The sequence below is a fragment of the Physeter macrocephalus genome, chromosome 10, assembly GCF_002837175.3.
Source record: "Physeter macrocephalus isolate SW-GA chromosome 10, ASM283717v5, whole genome shotgun sequence".
NCBI classification, from domain to species: Eukaryota; Metazoa; Chordata; class Mammalia; order Artiodactyla; family Physeteridae; genus Physeter; species Physeter macrocephalus.
The window spans coordinates 34,229,700-34,253,215 of record NC_041223.1 but is presented as its reverse complement, the minus strand read 5'-3'; the positions used below and the strand labels follow the sequence as shown (position 1 = coordinate 34,253,215).

The following is a 23,516-nucleotide window of genomic DNA, read 5'->3' as shown; positions in this document are numbered from 1 at the left end:
TGTAGTATGAATAGCATTGACTCAGCCAGAAAGATATTCCAAGGAAATTCCTTAACTAAATTGAAGATTGACAAAATAGGAAAATGATGTAGTCAAAGTAGTTCTGTTTTTCAGCAAGGCAGCAGAAAAAAATCTTTTCCTCACATCTGTGTAAATAATATGTGGAAATGGAAATGTAATAGTAGGTAAATTGCCACTGATTGAAAACAGTTTCCAAAGACTATTGCATGGTGGATAACGGTCAATTCAGAAAGAAGCTTTTTTTTAGGGCTGTGACAGAGGTTTCCTTATGTTCATTTGTCTTGGTAATGGCTTGATGGAAAATAAAATCCAAGCATATGACAACTGCAGGTGGTCCAAAATTGATTCAGGTAGCTAAGCTGGTGAATATCAGATTCAGGAATCTATAAATGTCTCTATAGCCTGGTCCATGAATAGAACCTACATGGAGTTGGTTTTATTATTTGTATCCAGATGTTAATTTCATTTTGCTCTCTTCTGGAAATTTGTTTTCTCCTTTATATGTACAGGAATGAGTACAAAGACAGGATGAGAAAGGCAGTCTGAATTGCAGCAAGTTCAATATGAACATATAGTGTGATATGGTGACAGAAAAATTAACTCACTTTTATTAAAAAAACTCAGAAGCAGGTAGGTTGGTTTGTTTAATATACATTTGGGTGCTTCATTGACAAATGGATGTAAATTCAGAGAAGGGAGAGTAGAATGGTTAGAAGTCTGAAAAGATTTTCAGAGGAGAATTATTCCAAGTAAATACTGTTAAATTTGGAGAAAGAAAGACTTAGGAAATCATAAGATATATCTTCGAATTTTTAGAAGAGTTGTTATTTGGAAGGGAGACTAAAATATTCTTTCTAAAGCCTGAACTTGGATCCATAGAAGAGTGTGACAAAGAGGAATGTTTGAGTTAAATAAAATGGGAGGAAACCTCTTCCCTCTCCTCTCCCTTCCCTATTCTGAGCTGTTCAGAAATAACTGGGTTGTGCTGGAGCACCCAGCTTCTGGAAATGTCCATGCAGTGATCAGATGTGCAGCTTGTCAGAGATGATTTAGGACTGAATGCCTCTACAGAGAGGAAGTTAAGACTCATCAAGTCTCCAGTCCTTTTTCAAGTCCAAGATTCTAGTATTACATTCTATTGTTTTCAGAATGCATACTTGTATTTGAACTTCTGAATTCTTAAAAAATGTCAAGAAAGTATTAAATGAATATAAATGTGTTTTTAAATGTCTTCTGGGATTTAAAATAAAAACATGTTTGAGACGATCCTCACTCACGTTTGGCAAGAATACTTAAAAATTTAATATGGAACTTCCACATCACCATAAATTGCACAGTTCTAAAACATCCCGTGCTATAAAATGTGAGAACACTTTATAAATTACCAGAGAACTTTTCAGGGGATTTATTGTGGCAGTAAAGCTGGAATTGATTTTTTTTTTTTTGATATTTTCTTTTGCTACACATGTAACTTGTTGGCTTGTTCACTACATACTGGCCTACTAGTTTGGTAAAAATGATTAATAATAGATAAACGTATGGCTAAGAATAAGAACATATTCAACATCGACTATTATATTATGGATGTGTTAGAATTTTTTTAAATGACATACATTATATATTATATTTCAAAAATATATATCAATGTATGCAAATTGCTGATATATCTTTTTCCTAAAATATTTTTCTTCTAAGATTTCATGCAGAGTGATGAACTGAATCTGTATCAAGAGTTGCTAGGGATTATGAAAGAACTGTGCCTGCTCTGCTGATTCTTTCTTAGTACACTTAAGTTACTGTAGCTCCTGAGAGATGGGATAACTGTCACCTCACTGTAATAACTACACTCTTCACCTTCTTCAGATATAATTATTTAACAGCTCAAATAGATATCCCAAGAGTTCTACCCAGATATGACTGCTGTAAGAAAAACATGAATTTGTTTTTTGATGGGACGGATTTATTTAAATAAGAAGAATTTCTGAAGTAGTATTTGGAATTTTGACACCTTAGAATTATATTGTAATAGCTACTACTCAAAAAAGTTTAACTTTTTGGTAGATTTCACATCCCAGTATTTTCTCCATTCCCATTTATCTAAAGCAGATCATTGCCACTATTTTTCTATTCATACATTTAATAAATACTGCTTATTCATTGACAGTGACTAATGCGCTAGACTTTTCAATGTGGACCTCTGAGACTGAATCGTTGTTCTTTCTTTTAATCCAAATATATTTAGCAGTGAAATATAAAAAGAAATTCACTTAAACTTTATATGAGGTCTCATATCTTCTTTCATAATGTTTTAGAATTATGGAACTACAATTGTGGGCAACAATGGAAGAGGAGGAATAGAGCTCTAGTGGGGTCCAGAATAGGGAAAACTAACTTCAACCTAGCCTATGCATAACAAGATTTGTGGGGCGGCTAGCTGTCTAAGTTGTAGAGTCCAAAGGATGTATCAAATGCACACTTGAGTCCAGTCAGCATTAGCTATCCAGTAGGATTCTGTCATGTGGGTGGAACATGTCATGTTTCCAAGAGGATAAAAAAAAAAAAAAAGTGACTCCAGGTCATCTGTCTAGTTTGCAGTAGGTCCTTATTTAGCACCCGGAGACCCAGTGGAAAAGATCAGGAAGAAAATGTTGTCAATGGCTAAATTGTTTAGTTTCTAATCTAGAAGATTGGGGTTTAGGATTTGTGTAGAGTCACAACTTTGAATTGGGTTGCTAAGCGGGAACTAAGGCAGAAGCCTAGTTGCAGTGAATGAGAAAACAAGGTAGAGGTTAGAGAAAGATGGCATCAGATTGGCACATGGTTCTCAAGACTCATGCCAGGCTCAGTGTATGCCAGGCAGACAGAAAGAAGACAGATTCTGGGCTGTACCCATTGGTAAGACTGAGTTCAAAGGTCAGAATTTGAGCAGGAAATTGGTGGGGTTGGGCCTATGTGTATTCATTCATTGGTTAATGAACGAATATGTTCAGTGAGTAAAAGAGAGCCAAAAACAAAACAAAAAAACCCACACATGTATCCCTGCTCTTATGGAGTTTATATTCTAGTTGAGGAGACAGAAATATGATGAATATATAATGAATAAATAATATAATGAATACCTATACTGTGTAGAATGTAGAGGGTGATGGATTCTGGACAAATACAGCAGGGTAAGAGGAGTCAGGGGTTCTAGGGGTGAAGGATGGCTGCTATTTTTAAATAGTGATAAAGGTTGACCTCATTGAGAAGGTCAAACTTGAGCAAACACTTGAAACTGATGTGGGAGTGATTCATACAGATATCAGCTTGAAGGGTAGTCTGGGCACAGAGAACAGGCTTATAAAGGTCTAAGGCACAATTAGAAGGGACAGAGAAGTAATGGGAGGCTAGATCATTGTAAAGGTTTTGCCTTTTAATCTAAGTCAGATGGGTGGTATTGAAGAGTTTTGAGTAGAATTAAATGAACGAATGAAATAATAATATTTTTCATCTCAAGCAGCCTCTAATCCGTTGGACTAGACCAGTAGTACAAATGTAGGATTATTTTAATTTCATCTCCTGCCCCAAACCTTTTCTTCATAGAGCATATTTAAGTGACTCCATTTCAGAGTATTCCACCTCAACAGTCTTACCATTGGGAAGCTCAGATGTGTCTTCGTAAAATTTCTTTTTCTTTTTTTTGCTGTTGGCGTCTCACTTGCATTCCATGATTAAAAGAATATCAATACCTCAAAACTACTCAAGTGCAAGGAATTTCTACATATCCTTTTATTTTGTCCCAGTGTTCTTAGAAATATTGCATAGGTTTCTTAGAGTATTTTTAACTAATGTGCACGTTAAAACAAAAATTATCCACAATCCCACGTGGATATGTGTGTACCTTGGAGTTCTCTTTTTTATTATTCATTTCAGCATCAGAGCTAAAGTTTAGATACTGTTGTTAAAAATGGCACAATGATGTATTGATCTGATGACTTCTTTTATGAAATGGACTTTGAAATGTTACCTATTTTTACAATCAGAAACTTTTTCTACGCTCTGTTTCGATTTTTATAGCTTCTTTAAGGGTCTCTGTAAGTCTTGTAGTAAGCTTTGGAATAAAGTAACACAATTTTGGCCTAAGTTCTGTCATTTAGAACAAACTTAAGTGAAGAAAATTGTATAGCTTCTCTCCCTCCCTTCCTTCCCTCCTCTCTTTCTCTCTCTCTAATCTCTCTCCTTCTCTCCGTCCTTTCCTCCCTCATTCCTTTCTTCTCTCCCTTCCTTCTTTTCTCCTGTAGTACCCTGATTGTGAATACAATATGGTTTTCAAAGAGATGATTCTAACAAATATAACTGTTTAGAAAATATGAAAGGCAAAACTTTGCTTAAATCTTTCTTCTTATTAAAAGCCACTGATAATAACTATCTAAAGATCGTTTTGAGACATAATCTAAACTTACATGGTGAGTTAAAGCTAGGGGGTTGCCTGCCAAAGATGTATAATATGAATAAAAAATAGTGTATTTCCAGTCATCTTGAATGTGGATTTTAATATGGGAGCTTTATCCTATTTGGCACATGACATTTAGAAAAAGTTCATAGAGGGTAGTCTATTAGTGGTTTATTACTCATAACACTCGCTTTCTGTAACAGGACTAATCTAATACAAATAGCAAGTTCATCTGTGCAAATTCTGAATGATGAATACCTGAGCAACTATTTCATGCCTGGCACTTGGGAAGGGCACCTTGTGCAATGTTAACTATGTCTCTCCTTGTACAGTCCTCTCAACTGACCACTGGGCTGTGCCATTTCCTGAGGCTCTTTGTTTAACTGCATCTTGAGTGCCAGATGCTTTAGATTGGTTGAATAGTATCTAGTGCATTGTGAATGTTAACACATTCATTTACATAGCAAAAATTTTTAGTAGGTTAATATAATTATCCTCATTTTATAGAAGGAGAAATTTGTCAAGGACAAACACAAGTTCCAATGTTAGTTTTAGAATTAGAAATTAGAATATGTTCCTGCTCCTGATTTTATGATTCCTAAGTTGTCATCTCTTTTGGAGTTTTAGATCCTTTCTTATCTTTTATAAAATACCTCAAAAATCGTATTTTCATTTCTAAGTTATGTTAGTAGTCTAATCTGAAACTGGAGATTCACTAGGTATTATGTAAGAACAAGAAAAATAAAATGTGTAGTCTTCAAAACTCATTTTCATTTAAACACACATACACACTACTTAAAACTATGCAGAAATACACATACACATTACTCAGAACTATGCATAAATTTAAAAGTATTCATCAAATTTTAGTCTTTAAATTCTTAGGATTTGGATTATTGGGCACTAGACTGTGAGAAAGTATTAATTGATTATTGGCTTTTCTGGAGTTACCTTACAGAAATTACTTCAGTAGGCTAGAAACATAATGATATTTATTACACAAAAGATTCTTTAAAACATAGTCACTGTGTATGTCTGTGAATGAAAAGAGCAAGAATAAAATAGATACACCTAAGAATCAGAGCAGAGTGAATCTCAAAATTCCTTCTGAAAAAGTGTAGAACACTGGCATCTTCATAAAAAGATTTAAGGAGTTCTATCTGAAGTTGAACCTCTCAGTTAAGAGAGAAAATTTTGCAAACCTCCTAGATTTTGAGAGGATGTGTATGTGTGTACCATTTATAGTTTAACACTCTCACAGTATTTAATATATTTAGTATGTGCCAATGTGATTTGTTTTTTTAAATCATTAGATTTGCAGTTTTATAAACAAAAGTATAGAATAAGGGAATCTAAAAATTTCCAGAATTCTGAATTTGCAGAGAAGTCTAGTTGCCTTGATAAATGATTGTGGACCACAGAATAAACTGTAAATCGGATCATTATATTTTTCAGTCTGGTAGCTGTACTGTTAAAACTCTAAGGGTAATTCTTTTTAAGTTGCTTGTAACATATAAGGTCCTATTCTAAAGAGGAAATAAGGTTAGTCGAGCTTGCCACATCAGATATATTTTTCCACAAGCCTGTATAGCTACCCCAGTTTTCTGGCTTATTGCCTGCTATGCCTTTTTCAATTACTGAATAAGGCTGAAAGTATGAAGGAGAACACAAAGTCGTGCAATTGTCATTTCAGGTAGCTGCTTCATCTCATTGGTTTGTTGTGAGGAGTATATAAAACATAGAGCATCTATTAGGGACTCAATCAATGTGAATTTTCAAAATGCCTCAAGAAAAATGAATTAAGTCTAAAAATTGTCATGGTGTCTTCTGGCTTAAAGCAGCACTTTTTTTCTCCCATACTGTGGTATACCAAACTCAGCTGAGGTTGTTTATGAAGGTATTTGCTCATATACTTGAAAACACAAATGTATGAATTCAATTTTAATTGGAATTTGTGTTGTAGTATTTCACTATTCTGAACTTCATAGCTTAGCTTACAAAAATACTCTTATTAACATATACTTCTGTTTTTAGTTAAAGTATAGTTGATTTACAATGTTGTGTTAAATTCTGCTGTACAGCAAAATGCTTCAGTTATACATATATACATTCTTTTTATATTCTTTTCCATTATGGTTTATCACCAGCTATTGAATATAGTTCCCTGTGCTACACAATAGAACCTTGTTATTCATCCATTCTATATATACTAGTTTGCATCTGCTAACTCCCACTCCATCTCTCCCCCACCCCTCTCCCTCTTGGCAACCACAAGTCTGTTTTTTATAACATATTTCTTTATGTCTTCAATTTCCATATACATTCCTCTGCTTTGAAGATAACTTTGAATAGCAGAAGAAGTATAAACTTGGGAGATGGAAAGTATTTTCTTACTGAGACCAAAAACCTGAGTCGACAGTTTAAATTTCCTGTTAGTAAAATAGAATTAAGCTAGATAATATTTGTGAAAATACTTGGCAGTTAATCAGTAAATATTAGCTAGTTTCTTCTTATTTGATCACAAAGCTCAAAATGATATTTGCAGTGCAGATGACACCCCATTAGCTTAAGAAGAGCAAAATATTCTAAAAGCTTCGTTGAGTAGACCCTAAGAGATTATAGATGGTAAACTATTTATGTCACTGCAGAGTGACTGAAGAATTCTATCAAGGTCACACAACAAGTCAGTAATAGAGATAGGAAGAAACACAAGGTCCTATAATTAGCTAATAGTTACGTTAGTAGCTGAATGTGAGAAGTGATTTAAACAGGCAACAGAATGGAGATTTTAGCAGTACTTTGTGGCTTTTTATATTTCAAATATATAATAAACTTTTTAAAGGAATTTCTCAATTCTGGACATGAATTTATTAGGGATTGATAAACTACTTTTTAAAGACTTTTAATATATGTAATGTGTTAGAAAAATGTATGGCACATAATAAGTGCTTTGTAAAGATTAGTTATTATTTTCAGCCTGTGAAGCTTGTCTTCATTCACATCTGCTTGGGTAGAGATGACAATTCAGCATGGTTGACACACAATGGAAATTAATTTCAGGATGGTCTTCAGTGCAAAGTCTAATTGGATTGTAGAAAAGCTCTCAAGATAGACCTTGGACTCTCTTTATTCACTAAGGTGAAAAATAGTCTTGGAACACATTATTATTATTATTATTATTATTATTTTTTTGTGGTATGCGGGCCTCCCTCTGCTGCAGCCTCCCCCGTTGCAGAGCACAGGCTCCGGACGCGCAGGCTCAGCGGCCATGGCTCACGGGCCCAGCCGCTCCGTGGCATGTGGGATCCTCCCAGAGCGGGGCGCGAACCCGATTCCCCTGCATTGGCAGGCGGACTCGCAACCACCGCGCCACCAGGGAAGCCCCTGGAACACATTATTTAATATCAACCTGAATAGGGAGAATTTTTAGTGTGTCTACCTATGTGTTAAGTCTAATGGTAAATTACTAAAAAAAAAACAAACTACCTCAGGAAATCATGTAACCCCAAGAGATCTCTAGGGAAACCTGCTTTTTAAACTTGGGAATATCAGATTTTGAAAATTAATTCAGACAAAACACTTCCTATAGGCCCTTTTCCTATTCAAAAAGTTTCAATCATGCCTAACATGTAATGTACAACTATTTAATTTTTCACTGTGGTAAACTGGAAAAATCACTGGGTTTGTAATTGGAACTCCAGGATACGGGTTTTGTTTCCAGCTCTTCCTAAAGCTGTAACCTTAAACAACAGTTCAGTCATTTAACTATTCTGAAACTCAATTTCCATCTAAAAAAATGAGAGCATAATGTTCAAATCTATCTCATGGGGTTGTTATAAGAGTTAAATAAAATATTCCATACAAATAGTATTATTAATACTACTACTCTGTATTATAATAAATGATAGGTTTGGTCAAAGGCATTGTTGGTTTATAAAGTTTTTCTTCACTCCCTTTCTTTGATTTTCTTCCCCCCTAGTAGCTCTTAATACACTTAGTTCTTGTGTATTGAAAACCATGGCGCATCTTCCTTCTATTTCTTTTTTTCTTTTTTTGTGACGTATCTCCCAGTAACACAGAAAAAGTAAATTGGTATGGAAAGGAAGTATTTAAAATGCATATCCTATCTTTATTGGTTTTGCAAATAGCTATAGATACACTTTGTATACAGACAATGATATGTTTAAAAATTCTTCAAAATACTTTTTATTTCTCTTTATTATCTTCCTCAAGCTGGTATAAAATATTTTTCACTCAACTTTCAAGAACTGATTTTATCCACAGGCTTCCTAACATGTGCTGCCTAAGACGTGCTAAGAAAGCAACACTAACCTAAAGTTCCTATCCATCTAGGATCTGAAATATTAACTTTAGATCCTTTGGACAAAACATTGCCCTCTCAGACCATTTTCCATATTCTAGGAGATCCCTACTTTTTAAAATAATTAATTAATTAATTTGTTTATTTTTGGTTGCGTTGGGTCTTCGTTGCTGCACACAGGCTTTCTGTAGTTGCGGCGAACGGGGCCTACTCTTCATCGCGGTGCGCGGGCTTCTCATTGCGGTGGCTTCTCTTTGTTGTGGAGCACGGACTCTGGGCGCCCTGGCTTCAGTAGTTGTGGCACGTGGGCTCAGTAGTTCTAGCTCACGGTCTCTAGAGCACAGGCTCAGTAGTTGTGGCGCTCGGGCTTAGTTGCTCCGCGGCATGTGAGGGTCTTCCTGGACAGTGTCCCCTGGATTGGCAAGTGGATTCTTAACCACTGTGCCACCAGGGAAGTCCCCCCCTCTTTGTTTTTTGAATTAACAAATGACTGCATTCAGGCTCTTCTGAACGTAATTCCATAGATTAGGTCAAAATTGGTTCATGTATATAATTAATCTGTCTTGTTTTATGATTTTCAGCTATGTAATAAGTTGAATGACCAATCCAATCTTATACAAACTTCAAGAGCTATTGCTATTTCAGAAAGCTAGAAGGGCATATAATTAACTAGTTCTTCTTCCAAGATCTTCAGCTATGTGATGGTTAGAAATTAATATGTTAAGTTTCATAATAATAGGATTTTTTGTCTTGTTATTTACTGCTCTGTCTCTTGCCTGGTATATAGTAGGCACCCAATAAAACTTCTAGAATGAATGAAGAAGCCACTCTTTTTGGACAGACTAAAAGAGTTGCCTTTAAAAATTGTTGTACATGTATTATTTTTCCTAATGCTTTCATAGTCGAAATGAATATTTTTATAAGATATACATTTCAAAAAATACTGAAACACAGTGTGCACAGATACAAGGTATTGCTATCAATGCCACTTAGGTGATAAATAAAATATTTTAGAAATATTTTAGAATATTTTGCTCTTGATGCATATTTTTTTTCCCTAAGGATATTCCAGTGAGAGCTGAGCAATTTTTAAGCTTTGGATGAGGAATGCATATTTATTTGCTTAGTGAGAACTTTTCTATATGTGAGGTCTTTTTGGATGAGAATTATAATACAAAGGATTAAAATGTTTACCAGCTATCATTTTAGATATGTCATAGACACTAATATTCAAAGTTCCCCACCACTTTCCTTCCTAACTCTTCCACTTTCCAAGCTTGGAAAGGATTCCTTTTTTTACTTTTTCCAAATTAATCTGTTTTCACCCATTTTTGGCAAAAAGGTAATTCTCAGCCTCTCTGCCTTTACTAAGCTCTTTGAACCATCAAGACACCTTTCTTTTTCCTCACACACCCTGCTTTTGAACACCCTACATTCTCTTGCACTTTTAAAACGGAGTTAAAAGCTCGTTTCCTCCAAGTCCTCAGGTATGAATCCACCTGTGTCTGATCACTTCTGTAACGTTAGTCCCACATATCATTACGTATAGTGTAAAAATATTCATCATATTATGTATGTGAAGTTTTTCTTAGTTGTCTTGCTTCATTTATGTGTTTATGAGCTGAGAGTGTGGGAGGGGTAGGAATTTCTGTTCAAATTAGATGTGTTTTCTTCATTTTATATAATACCAATTGAAGCACTAGTGATTGAATTCTATGTGAACTCACCAGGCCAGGGCAATATTTTCAGCTGAGATTACTTAAAGGGAATAGAAAAGTGGCTTGCCACTCTAATTTTTATTCTCTTGGTGTGTATTATTCATAGATGAAGAAACAGTAAAGTGACTGAAAAGACAATATAAATCAAATAATAAAAAAATTCTGCAGTCAACTATAGAATTATTAGCATACTAGCAAATTTCTTTCAAGTTAGGTGTTCTGCTACAACTGGAAATTAATATTAAACGCTTTAAAAATTTCTGTACAGTGATTAGCTAGTATAACTTTAAGATAGAGCAGATCCTATAAACTAAGTTTCTAAATTTAAGTAACTCCATAACATAGTTATCATGATTTCCATGGAGAGAGAAAATCAAATCCTTTCTGATAGCCTTAATTACAGCCTCATTTTCCACCATGCTGCTATCATATGCTTTACATTTGTGTAGCATCTGGCATCTAGGATGTTTTATTGTTTCATCACCATTTCTGTGCCTCCACACAAAGCTTTTGAGTACTCTTGTATATAGAAGCGTACTCCTACAGTTGGAGTAACATTGGGGTCAATACTTAAAATGAACGACTTAGCCTGATAAAAGTAAGAATGGAGATATAGAATCCCAGATTTTCTAAATCCCAGACGTGCATTTCAGTTCTGTATAAATTCTTCTTTCTAGTATGGAAAGTAGCATTTTTTAAAAGGAGAAAGCTAATATGAAAATTGCAGCATTATAACAATAGGGAGGGTAGGGTTAAGATTTTTGAAAACTGACTCTATAGATACTCTATAACAGGTTTTTTTAATTCAGTCAAAAATGATGGTTTCTCATGTTCTCCAGAGAGAAACATCCATTCATTTTATCTGTGTGTTTAAGAAAATTCTTGTTCCTTCCATAACTTAATTGAAGTGTTTAATTCATTTTTTACATTCTGTTCATAAATATGACCAGACACAACTTAGAATATGTATTCTGTATTGTTTTATATTAATACACATGTATTTTCTGTCTTTCTTGGTAGACTTGTATATGGTTTCATATACTGGGGAATTATAAACTGAATTTATTATAATTCACTGAGTAAAATATTGATGTTAAAATCTAACGTTATTTTGAATATCACCTTTGAGAGATATTGGAGACTTATAGTGAAATCATCATTTCACTAAGATTTCTTTCTAATAAGACATTCACCATTACTGGAATTATATTTTATGCATTACATTGCATTGATGTAATTTTAAACTTCCATTCTACTTCACTATAAATGGAATTTCATTATATCTGACTCCACAATAAGTGGGTTACAGTATCGTTGACATTTAGTAGAATTACAGATCTTAGTGTCTTTGTACACTCTGCATTAAAATGCATTATGTGTGCTTTCAGTTCTGTTTCAAAGAAACTACTGTTGATTTACATAGTTGTTGTACAGAGGAATTCTGTTAAACTCCATTGCTTGATTTAATGGTGGCTTTTTTTTTCCTTTTTGAAATCATTCAAAAATATGTCTTCGTATAGTTGCAACTAATGTATAAAAAAGATAAAACTTATGGATTATAAATATATTTGCATGAGTTTTCTCTAACAGTAGGTCTTTATAAAGCCTTTGTGGAACTTGAGCTGTAATTGTAGCTTTCTCTTGTAACTTTCTTTTATTCTATACTTTATTATGAAAACTCTTGTAGAAAATTAAGTATTTTATGTAGTGCTGAGAATGCCTTTCTCTTTTAAAGAGTAAAATTAGGATATTTCTTTTGTCTCAAGCTCAGGGGAAAAAGCTTGGTGAGAATAGGATCTTTTGTCTGGATACATGTTTCTGGGATTAGATGGCAGAGCTATTGCTGTGGAGGCCGGAGAAGGAGGGGGCTGGGCTGAAGAAGGTGACAAAGACAATGGACTTTGGTTCTAAGAGGGCTGGTATTGTGACCTCCTCACCTTTCACCCTAGAAAATCTCAGACGTAGGCATCCAGCTGCAGGTAGTCCCCTTTTTGGCTGAGGGGGCACTTAGAGTGCCAGATACGAAGGGGAAATTGCCCTAGAATAGTCTAAAAGCCGTTAATTCTAGAACCATTTCCTCAAGGGTCCGAGACACAGGGATTACCAAGGCTGAGGATACTTCTACTCAGTCTAGTTTGATGGGAGGAACATTTGAAATTCATCCAGGTCAAAATGACCTGCTTTGTCTGTGCTTAAACCTTACCACACCTCCTCTTCTTTCTGCTGTTTCTGTTCTTTCTGTGGGGACAGTTAGTAACCACCTCAAAAGACAGCTTTATATATCATCACTATGCCACCCACAGTCTTAGGTTTCCAGCTTGGTTTGGGGACATCGTGTTTGAAACTTAGGTAACAGATTTGAAATAGTGATGCCCTTGATGATGTTTTAATGAGCATTTAAAATTCCACAATAAAGTAATTCAGAGAATCGTGTTCCTTTGTCTCTATCTCCCAAGATAAGAGTATCTGGAGGCCAGATTTCCTGCTGAGTTCCTTAGCATTATTTCTAGGCCAGAAACTAGGCATATTAACGTGAAACGTTGTTCTGCATCTGGAAGCCAGAGTCTAATAAGCATTGTTAATTTAGTTAAAGAAAAAGACAGCTGTTTAAGATTAGCCTTCTTGTGTATGTGTGGGAATTAACAGAATAATATCTCTTTCCCGAGATGTGTATGTTTTGCTTATTTGCAAATTTTAATTGATGAAGGAATTAATGAGCTAAATGAAATAATAAACTATTTTATAATTTTAATTGGAAACTGGGTGACAAGTACTCATCTAAATGGTGCTATAAAGTTCTAGAAACCGTATAACTTCCAATATCTTTCTATACTGTGCATTGTATTCTGGGCATGGTTTCCTGTAGTACAACTGTTAAGCCAGATAAAGCAACTCTATTTCCAAAACTAACCTTCATTTTTTAGAACCCTAGCCTAAATGACATCTTGCAGTTAAAACACTGTTGTTTTCTGATATGTATTTGGATAATTATCTATTTTAAACACAATTATGTAGATTGTGTAATGAGGTTTCTTTGGGAAATATGTATGTTGAGTTTAAACCTATTTCCATTTAACTTTCACAAGCTTTCACTGTTTTCCTGTTCTACCGAAGGGATAGTACCAGTTATGTGTCAGGCATTTTATTCACTTTGTCTCTACTATTTCTGAGATCCCTGAGGACTGGTTTTATGGTTACCATTCTAGAGAATCAGGCTGAAAAGATGAGGCTCATATGACTGTAAAATATTTACAGTATGACATAAAGGCACAACCTCTATTTTTTTAAATTCAATTAAATTAATTTATTTGGCTGCGTTGGGTCTTCGTTGCTGTGAGTGGGCTTTCTCTAGTTGAGGCGAGCGAGGGCTACTCTTCATTGAGGTGCGCGGGCTTCTCATTGCCGTGGCTTCTCTTGTTTGCGGAGCACGGGCTCTAGGCACGCAGGCTCAGTAGTTGTGGCACACGGGTTTAGTTGCTCTGTGGCATGTGGGATCTTCCCAGACCAGGGCTTGAACCCATGTCCCCTGCAATGGCAGGTGGATTCTTAAACACTGCGCCACTGGGGAAGCCCACAACCTCTATTTTTTTTAACAACTTTTCTGTAAAAGTCATCCATATTTTTGTGTTCGTCAATATTTTGTTCCTTTTAATTGCTAGGAATTAACAATGTATGAATATATCTCAATTTTAAATTTAACACCTGTTGATGATTTTTAGCTAGTTTTCTAGTTTAGCTAGTTTGGCTAGTTTTTAGCTGTCGTGAATAAATTTGCTGTATATGAGTCACGTACAAGACTTTCTATGGACATATGTTTTCACTTCTCATATTTATCTAGGAGTGGAATTCCTGGGTTGCATGGTAAATATACATTTAATTTTATAAGAAACGGGAAAATTGTTTTTCAAAGTGATTGTACTGCTTTACTTTTCCAAGACAAAGACGTGACCTTAATCTAGTGGTGTTTACTTACTTCAAGCACTGTAAATGTTTGGTAAGCTAAATTTTGGGATAAGGAATGATGACAATTGACCATTTTTTTCTCTACTCCTTTCTTTCTATTTCTCTCTCTTTCTTTAGAAAATTTTTAAAAAAGAAGATTTTATTCTTCAAGAGGCTTTCTGGTAAATTTAAGATTTCTTAAAATTCTACATAGGTATACAAAGCAGAATAAATATGCTTTGTTCAACTTTTAAAGTAGATTATTGGTCATCTTATTTAACTGTTTACATGTACTATGATCATGGGTAAAGCAATAATAATAATATTAATGGGAAAAGAAAAAAAATTCCAATGTATTCATTAAACAAGAATGTGTTGAACATGTACTATGAGTAAAAAAAATGTTTTCTATACTGTACATACAAAGATGGGAAAGACATAATTTTTTCCTGTAGAATTGTATAAGTAGAGAAAAATGTAAATGTATGTATGCAATGAAATTAATACAGGCAGTATGTATGTGGAAAGGGATTTAATGAAATTATTTAAAATGTTTTAAAATTCTTAGTGGAGTGGAAGAGTCAATGTGGCAAAGTAGGAAGACATAGAGTTCACATCTTCTCACAATTAGTCAACTACAGGGCACTGGTAGGCAACCTCGGACACCTAAAGGGACAGGAGGAATCCCCGAATGACCGGGTAGGATGTGGGGGGGAAGAAGGAGGGGAAGAAAAGTGGAGTTGGGATGGGACCGGCACCCCTGAGGGGCGGCTGGGGGAGGGGAGGGGTTCAGACCCCAGGTAATATTAATTGGTGTGAGGTCTCCTGGAGCTCCTTATCTTGGCACCAAGAGCCAGCTCTACCCAACTGCCTGCAAACTCCAGTACTGGATGCCTCAGGCCAAACAACCAGTAAGACAGGAAAACAGCCCCACCCATCAAAAAAAATGAGATGACAAAAAAATATATTACAGATGAAGGAGCAAGGTAAAAACTTACAAGACCAAATAAATGAAGAGGAAATAGGGAACCGACCTGAAAAAGAATTCGGAGTAATGATAGTAAAGATGACCCCAAATCTCAGAAATAGAAGGGAGGCATGGATTGAGAAAATACAAGAAATGTTTAACAAGGACCTAGAAGAACTAAAGAACAAACAAACAGTGATGGACAACACAATAACTGAAATAAAAAATACACTAGAAGGAATCAATAGCAGAATAACTGAAGCAGGAGAATGAATAAGTGATCTGAAGATAGAATGATGGAAATAATTGCTGAGGAGCAGAATAAAGAAAAAAGAATGAAAAGAAATGAGGATAGTCTCAGAGACCTCTGGGACAACATTAAATGTACCAACATACGAATTATAAGTGTCCCAGAAGAGAAAGAGAAAGGGTCTGAGAAAAAATGTTAAGAGATGATAGTTCAAAACTTCCCTAACATGGGAAAGAAAATAGCCACCCAAGTCCAGGAAGCACAGAGAGTCCCACACAGGATAAACCGTAAGAGAAACACACCAAGACACATATTAATCAAACTAACAAAAATTAAATTCAAAGAAAAATTATTGAAAGCAGCAAGGGAAAAGCAGCAAATAATATACAAGGGAATCCTCATAAGGTTATCATCTGATTTTTCAGCAGAAACTCTGCAGGCCAGAAGGGAGTGGCAGGATATATTTAAAGTGATGAAAGGGAAAAACCTACAACCAAGTTACTCTACCCGGCAAGGATCTCATTCAGATTTGACGGAGAAATCAAAAGCTTTACAGATACGCAAAAGCTAAGAGAATTCAGCACCACCAAACCAGCTTTATAGCAAATGCTAAAGGAGCTTCTCTAGTAGGGAAACACAAAAGAAGAAAGAGACCCGCAAAAACAAACCCAAAACAATTAAGAAATTGGTAATAGGAAATACATATCGATAATACCTTGAATGTAAATGGATTAAATGCTCCAACCAAAAGACACAGACTGGCTGAATGGATACAAAAACAAGACCCATATATGCTGTCTACAAGAGACCCACTTCAGACCTAGGGACACATATGGACTGAAAGTGAGGGGATGGAAAAAGATATTCCATGCAAATGGAAATCAAAAGAAAGCTGGAGCAGCAATTCTCATATCAGACAAAATAGACTTTAAAATAAAGACTGTTACAGGAGATAAGGAAGGACAGGATCAATCCAAGAAGAAGATATAACAATCGCAAATATTTATGCACCCAACATAGGAGCACCTCAATACATAAGGCAAATGCTAACAGCCATAAAAGGGGAAATCAACAGTAACACAATAATAGTGGGGGACTTTAACAACCTACTTACACCAGTGGACAGATCATCCAGACAGAAAATAAATAAGGAAACACCAGCTTTAAATGACACAACAGACCAGGCAGATTTAATTGATATTTATAGGACATTCCACCTGAAATTGGCAAAGTACACTTTCTTCTCAAGTGCACACGGAACATTCTCCAGGACAGATCACATCTTGGGTCACAAATCAAGCATCAGAAAATTTAAAATAATTGAAATAGTATCAAGCATTTTTCCAACCACAGTGCTATGAGGTTAGAAATCAATTACAGGAAAAAAAACTGTAAAAAACACAAACATATGGAGGCTAAACAATATGCTACTAAATAACCAAGAGATCACTGAAGAAATCAAAGAGGAAATCAAAAATACATAAAAACAGGGCTTCCCTGGTGGCACAGTGGTTGAGAGTCCACCTGCCGGTGCAAGAGACATGGGTTCATGCCCCGGTCCGGGAGGATACCACATGCTGCGGAGCGGCTGGGCCCATGAGCCATGGCTGCTAAGCCTGCGTGTCGGGAGCCTGTGCTCCGCAACGGGAGAGGCCACAACAGTGAGAGGCCCGCGTACCGCAAAAAAGACATAAAGGAAACTTAAGTATTACTAAGGGTAAGAAGCCAATCTGAAAAGGCTACATACTGTATGTTTCCAATTATATTACATTTTGGAAAAGGCAAAATATGGAGACAGTAAAAAGATCAATGGTTGCCACTGCTAAGCCTGCGTGTCGGGAGCCTGTGCTCCGCAACGGGAGAGGCCACAACAGTGAGAGGCCCGCGTACCGCAAAAAAAAAAAAAAAAACCATAGAAACAAATGCCAACAAAAACATGACAACCCAAAACCTATGGGATGCAGCGAAAGCAGTTCTAACAGGGAAGTTTATAACAATTCAATTTCACCTCAGGAAACCAGAAAAATCTCAAAGAAACAATTTAACCTTACACCTAAAGCAACTAGAGAAAGAAGAACAAAAAACCCCTCAAAGTTAGTTGAAGGAAAAAAATCTTAAAAGATCAGAGCAGAAATAAATGAAATAGAAATGAAGGAAATAATAGCAAAGATCAATGTTGGTTCTTTAAGAAGATAAACAAAATTGATAAATCTTTAGGCAGACTCATCAAGAAAAAAAAGGAGAGGACTCAAATCAATAAAGTTAGAAATGAAAAAGGAGAGATTACAGCTGACACCACAGAAATACAGAGGATCATAAGGGACTACTACAAGCAACCATATGCCAATAATATGTACAATGGAAGAAATGGACAAATTCTTGGAAGGGTACAACTTTCCAAGACTGAACCAGGAAGAATTAGAAAATATAAACAGACCAATCACAAGTAATGAAATTGAAACTGTAATTAAAAATCTTCCAACAAATAAAAGTCCAGGACCAGATGGCTTCACAGGTGAATTCTATCAAACATTTAGAGCAGAGTTAATACCTATCCTTCTCAAACTCTTCCAAGAAATTGCAGAGGGAGAAATACTCCCGAACTTGTTCTACGTGGCCAACATCACCCTGATACCAAAACCAGGCAAAGAGATCACACACAAGAAAAAATTACAGACCATATCACTGATGAACATAGAAACAAAAATCCTCAACAAAATTCTAGCAAACAGAATCCAACAGCACATTAAAAGGATCATACACCATGATCAAGTGGGATTTATACCAAGGATGGAAGGATTCTTCAGTATACACAAGTCAATCAGTGTGATATACCATATTAACCAATTAAAGAATAAAAACCATATGAGCATCTCAATAGATGCAGAAGAAGATTTTGACGAAATTCAACACCCATTTATGGTAAAAACTCTCCACAAAGTGTGCATAGAGGGAACCTACCTCAACATAATAAAGGCCATATACAACAAACCCACAGCAAACATCATTCTCAATGGTGAAAAACGGAAAGCATTTCCTCTAAGATCAGGAAGAAGGCAAGATGACCACTTTCACTACTCTTATTCCACATAGTTTTGGAAGTCCTAGCCATGGTAATCAGAGAAGAAAAAGAAATAAAAGGAATCCAAATTGGAAAAGAAGAAGTAAAATTGTCACTGTTTGCAGATGACAATATACTATACATAGAAAATCCTAACGATGCCACCAGAATACTACTAGAGCTAATCAATGAATCCGGTAAAGTTGCAGGATACAAAATTAATGCACAGAAATATCTTGCATTCATATATACTAACAACTAAAGATCAGAAAGAGAAATTAAGGAAACAATCCCATTTACCATCACAGCAAAAAGAATAAAATACCTAGGAATAAACCTGCCTAAGGAGGTTAAAGACTTGTGCTCAGAAAACTATAAAACACTGATGAAAGAAAACAAAGATGATACAAACAGTTGGAGAGATATACCATGTTCTTGGATTAGAAGAATCAATGTGGTGAAAATGACTATACTACCCAAAGCAATCTACACATTCAGTGCAATCTCTATCAGATTACCAGTGGCATTTTTCACATAATCAGAACAAACAATTTTACAATTTGTATGGAAACACAAAAGACCCCGAATTGCCAAAGCAATCTTGAGAAAGAAAAACAGAGCTGGAGGAATCAGGCTCCCTGACTTCAGACTATACTAAGAAGCTACAGTAATCAAGACAGTATGGTACTGGCACAAAAACAGAAATATAGATCTGTGGTACAGGATAGAAAGCCCAGAGATAAACCCACGCACATATGGTAACCTTATTTTTGATAAAGGAGGCAAGAATATACAATAGAGAAAAGACAGCCTCTTCAATAAGTGGTGTTGGGAAAACTGGACAGGTACATGTAAAAGTATGAAATTAGAAAACTCTGTAACACCATACATAAAAATAAACTCAAAGTGGGTTAAAGACCTAAATGTAAGGCCAGACACTATCAAACTCTTAGAGGAAAACGTAGGCAGAACACTCTATGACATAAATCACAGCAAGATTCTTTTTGACCCACCTCCTAGAGAAATGGAAATAAAACCAAAAATAAACAAATGGGACCTAATGAAACTTAAAAGCTTTTGCACAGCAAAGGATACCATAAACATGCAAATCAAAACTACAATGAGATATCATCTCACACCGGTCAGAATGGCCATCATCAAAAAATCTCGAAACAATAAATGCTTTTGAGGGTGTGGAGAAAAGGGAACCCTCTTGCACTGTTGGTGGGAATGTAAATTGATACAGCCACTATGGAGAACCGTATGGAGGTTCCTTAAAAAACTAAAAATAGAACTACCTTATGACCCAGCAATCCCACTACTGGGCATATATCCTGAGAAAACCATACTTCAAAAATACACATGTACCCCAATATTCATTGCAGCATTATTTACAATAGCCAGGACATGGAAACAACCTAAATGTCCATCGACAGATGAATGGATAAAGAAGATGTGGTACATATATACAATGGACTATTACTCAGCCATTAAAAGAATGAAATTGGGTCATTTGTAGAGATGTCACTGGACCTAGAGTCTCTCATACAGAGTGAAGTCAGAAAGAGAAAAACAAATATTGTATATTAACACATATGTGTGGAATCTAGAAAAATGGTATAGATGAACCTATTTGCATGGCAGGAGTAGGGATGAAGACATAGAGAATGGAAATGTGGACATGGCGAGAAGGGGAGGGGGGGACAAATTGGGAGATTAGGATTGACATATATACACTACCATGTGTGAAATAGATAGCTAGTGGGAACCTGCTGTACAGCATAGGGAGCTCAGCTCAGTGCTCTGTGATGACCTAGATGGGTAGGATGGGGGGTGGTGGTGGGAGGGAAGTCCAAGAGGGAGGGGATATATGTATACATATAGCTGATTCACTTAGTTGTGCAGCAGAAACTAAAACAACATTGTAAAGCAACTATACTCCAATAAAAAATAAAGTAAAATTCTTAGTGAAGCAGAAAGATTTCTGTCTCATAGGAGTAGAGACAGTTTCACAGAGAAGATGGAATTTGGCTGAGCCTAACAGAAGAGAAGAATTTTAATAGGCAGCTCAGGAAAAGAACAGTTCAGGAAAGTGAAGGGTGGGTTGTGGGGTATGGCTGATCAGAGAGGCAGATAAGTTAAACAGAGTTGATGAACTGGGAGAACAAAGGATGAAGTTTAGGTTTATTATTTTATAAGGAAAGAAGTTCGTTTTCAGTGAGAGAAAGGAAAGCTCAAAATTAAATTTTGAAAATGTCCCCACTCAGAGAGATTATGAAAATTAAAGGTGAGGTCTCCTTGTATGTTATTGAGATGAAATGCTGCCACCAGCCATTGGCTTTGATGAAGTCTGGAAGGTGTGAGAAAGGTCACCACTATGTTAGCATTTTTAAGTGGCTGCAGACTTTCAAATTTCACATTTTTAGTAACTTTTCAAATTTGATTACTCTAGCCAGAGAAGAAGACATGCCATCATTGGTTTAACCAATTATTACAATGGTTTATTTGACTGGTGTAGTTTTTCTTTAAATGACACATTCTTATGAAAAAAAAAAAATAACAGTTTTATTCTACTCAGCTTCTTTTCACACTGGATAAACATCCACAGGAACTTAAGCTGTTTCTTTGTCCCAGTTGTTTAGGTGGCTTTAATAATTTGGTTTTTAACTTATTATTATTAACTAGAGGTGTTTTAATAGAAAATTCCTTTAAAAATTGTGTACTTGTATCTTATTGCAACATACTTCTACCTCCAGAATCTGATTTGTGGTCGTTGTCTACAGTACATTTTAAAGCTGCAGTAATAAAGCAATCAGAGTTAAGCTCTCAGAGAAGATTAGACATGCTTACTAACAATAAACTATAGTCAAAAGATACCAGGCATAAACATATTTTTATGTAGTGGAATTACCTCAGCACATGGTTAATCTAAATTAAATGAGTTTATAATTGAGGTCTGTGCACAGGAAAAGGGAAAATTTATCTGTTAGATAGACTATATATGTTTATAATATCACAGCCAAAGTTTTAGGTATCCTCTGAGAGTAAGTGTAGGTTCCGTTAAATGTGGCTCTGCTTTTCTGCTGTGGGTACAGATATAGGTACAGATATATGGCAAACCTAGACCAAAATTAGAAAAATAAAAAAGGGATTGTAGGGAAATGGAAGAGAAACAAAATTAGAAGAAGAGAGGAAAACTTCCTCATCCTTTCTTTTCTTAAGTTTGTTGGCTCAAATAATTTCCAACCTTAATAGTTACAGAAAAATGGAGATTTTACTTTTATTTAGAAAATAGCTCTATATAGCTCAAGGTTTGTTTCCGTTGTTTGACTGTCACAGCTCTCAAAAGCCACATGTTTTGGGCATGTTGTATTAGATTCTTCAAATCAGTGGTTTGTGTTCATTGCCTTCCTGGTGTAAATAGGGAGATAAATGCTGCTTAAATAGTCTTCAGGTGCATTTGATTTTGCACTTTAGAAACTATATGAGTGTTTATTAGAAACGTGAATGTTGAAATTAGCAAACAGATGTGAAGTGAGTGACAGAGAAATACTGCTGATGATAAGAGCTGACCTTTGTAATTTAGCTGTGTCATCCTCCATAGCATATGTATGTAATATTTGCTTCAATTCACCATAGCTTCTGGGCCCTGTATATCCCAGTCTGGTCTCAAGCATGTCTAATTTTGAAATAGCTATGCTCACTTCAAAGGAAGAATTTGCTTTATTTTTATTTTACTTTATTTGTTTTAGTTTTAAAGATGTACCACTTAGTTAGATAACTAAGTCAGCTTTCATGGACACTTCCATTTACAAGAGTCTTAAGATAATTCTTTTACTTGACCCTTAAGGTGAAGATAGCATATTCTTTAAAACAGACTGATAATTGAACATGGGTTAGTCATTCTTGAGTTCATTACTATTGAACCTAAATATGTTTTAATTTATAATATCAAAAATGTGTTCTTAAATTTGGTAGGATACTCATATTGTTTAATATTTTACAAATTTCTAAATTCAATAGGATATTCATAATATATGGTACTTTTGAATTTTTTTCTATTTTACTAACAACAATAAAAACATTTCCCCCCAAATGTTTTTATACTTAATATACATTACTGATTTTGAGTAATAGTAAGAACACTTAAAACAAATGGCTAGATCGATTTGTGAATAAGTTCTACTTGGAGCAGTTTGTTTCTAGACCCTATTAGGTGATAGAGATAAGGTCAAGATGGGAGATAGTTGGTCTCATTCGAAGTACTTTGCTTTACGTGGAACTTAGCCTGAGTGCCATTGCTATGTATTCAATATTTGTCCAAGGGCTGAAGATCAGCATATATTTGCCTGTGTCAAAACATTTTGTAAACATTCCACTTGGACACTCACATGAACAAGACAGAAAGGATAATGGAAAAAACATACTTATTTTCTTAAAAAAAAGACCACACATACATACATACTCACAAAAATATTTCCCCCTTTTAATTGCTAATCTGTTTTTCGGATTAGTCTGTGGTTGACTTTGAAGAGTTATGGGAGCACAGGGTGAGAGCTGAGGAAGGCATTTTACCCGGAGCTTTTCTGATTCCCTTAGCACTTTGTGGAACAGCATGAGAGTTCTCTTCCAATTGTGTAGGATAAGTACAGCCCCCTGAACACTGCTTAACTGCAGTTTACCACAAGCCAGTTACAGTGTCAAAAACATCGGAACCTTTTCTTCTGTATTTAAATAATGATAAATGCCTTCACGCTGTGTGAGAACTATTGAAGTGTGTTGCTCTGCAGGTAAACTTGGCAGT

At 35.4% G+C, this 23,516-nt stretch overlaps 1 protein-coding gene across 1 annotated transcript in view; it reads left to right on the top strand.

Moving 5' to 3' along the window:
* Positions 1-23,516, top strand: part of LAMA2 (laminin subunit alpha 2) — a 621,727-nt gene that overhangs the window by 2,746 nt on the left and 595,465 nt on the right. The gene's annotated exons all lie outside the window — the stretch shown is intronic.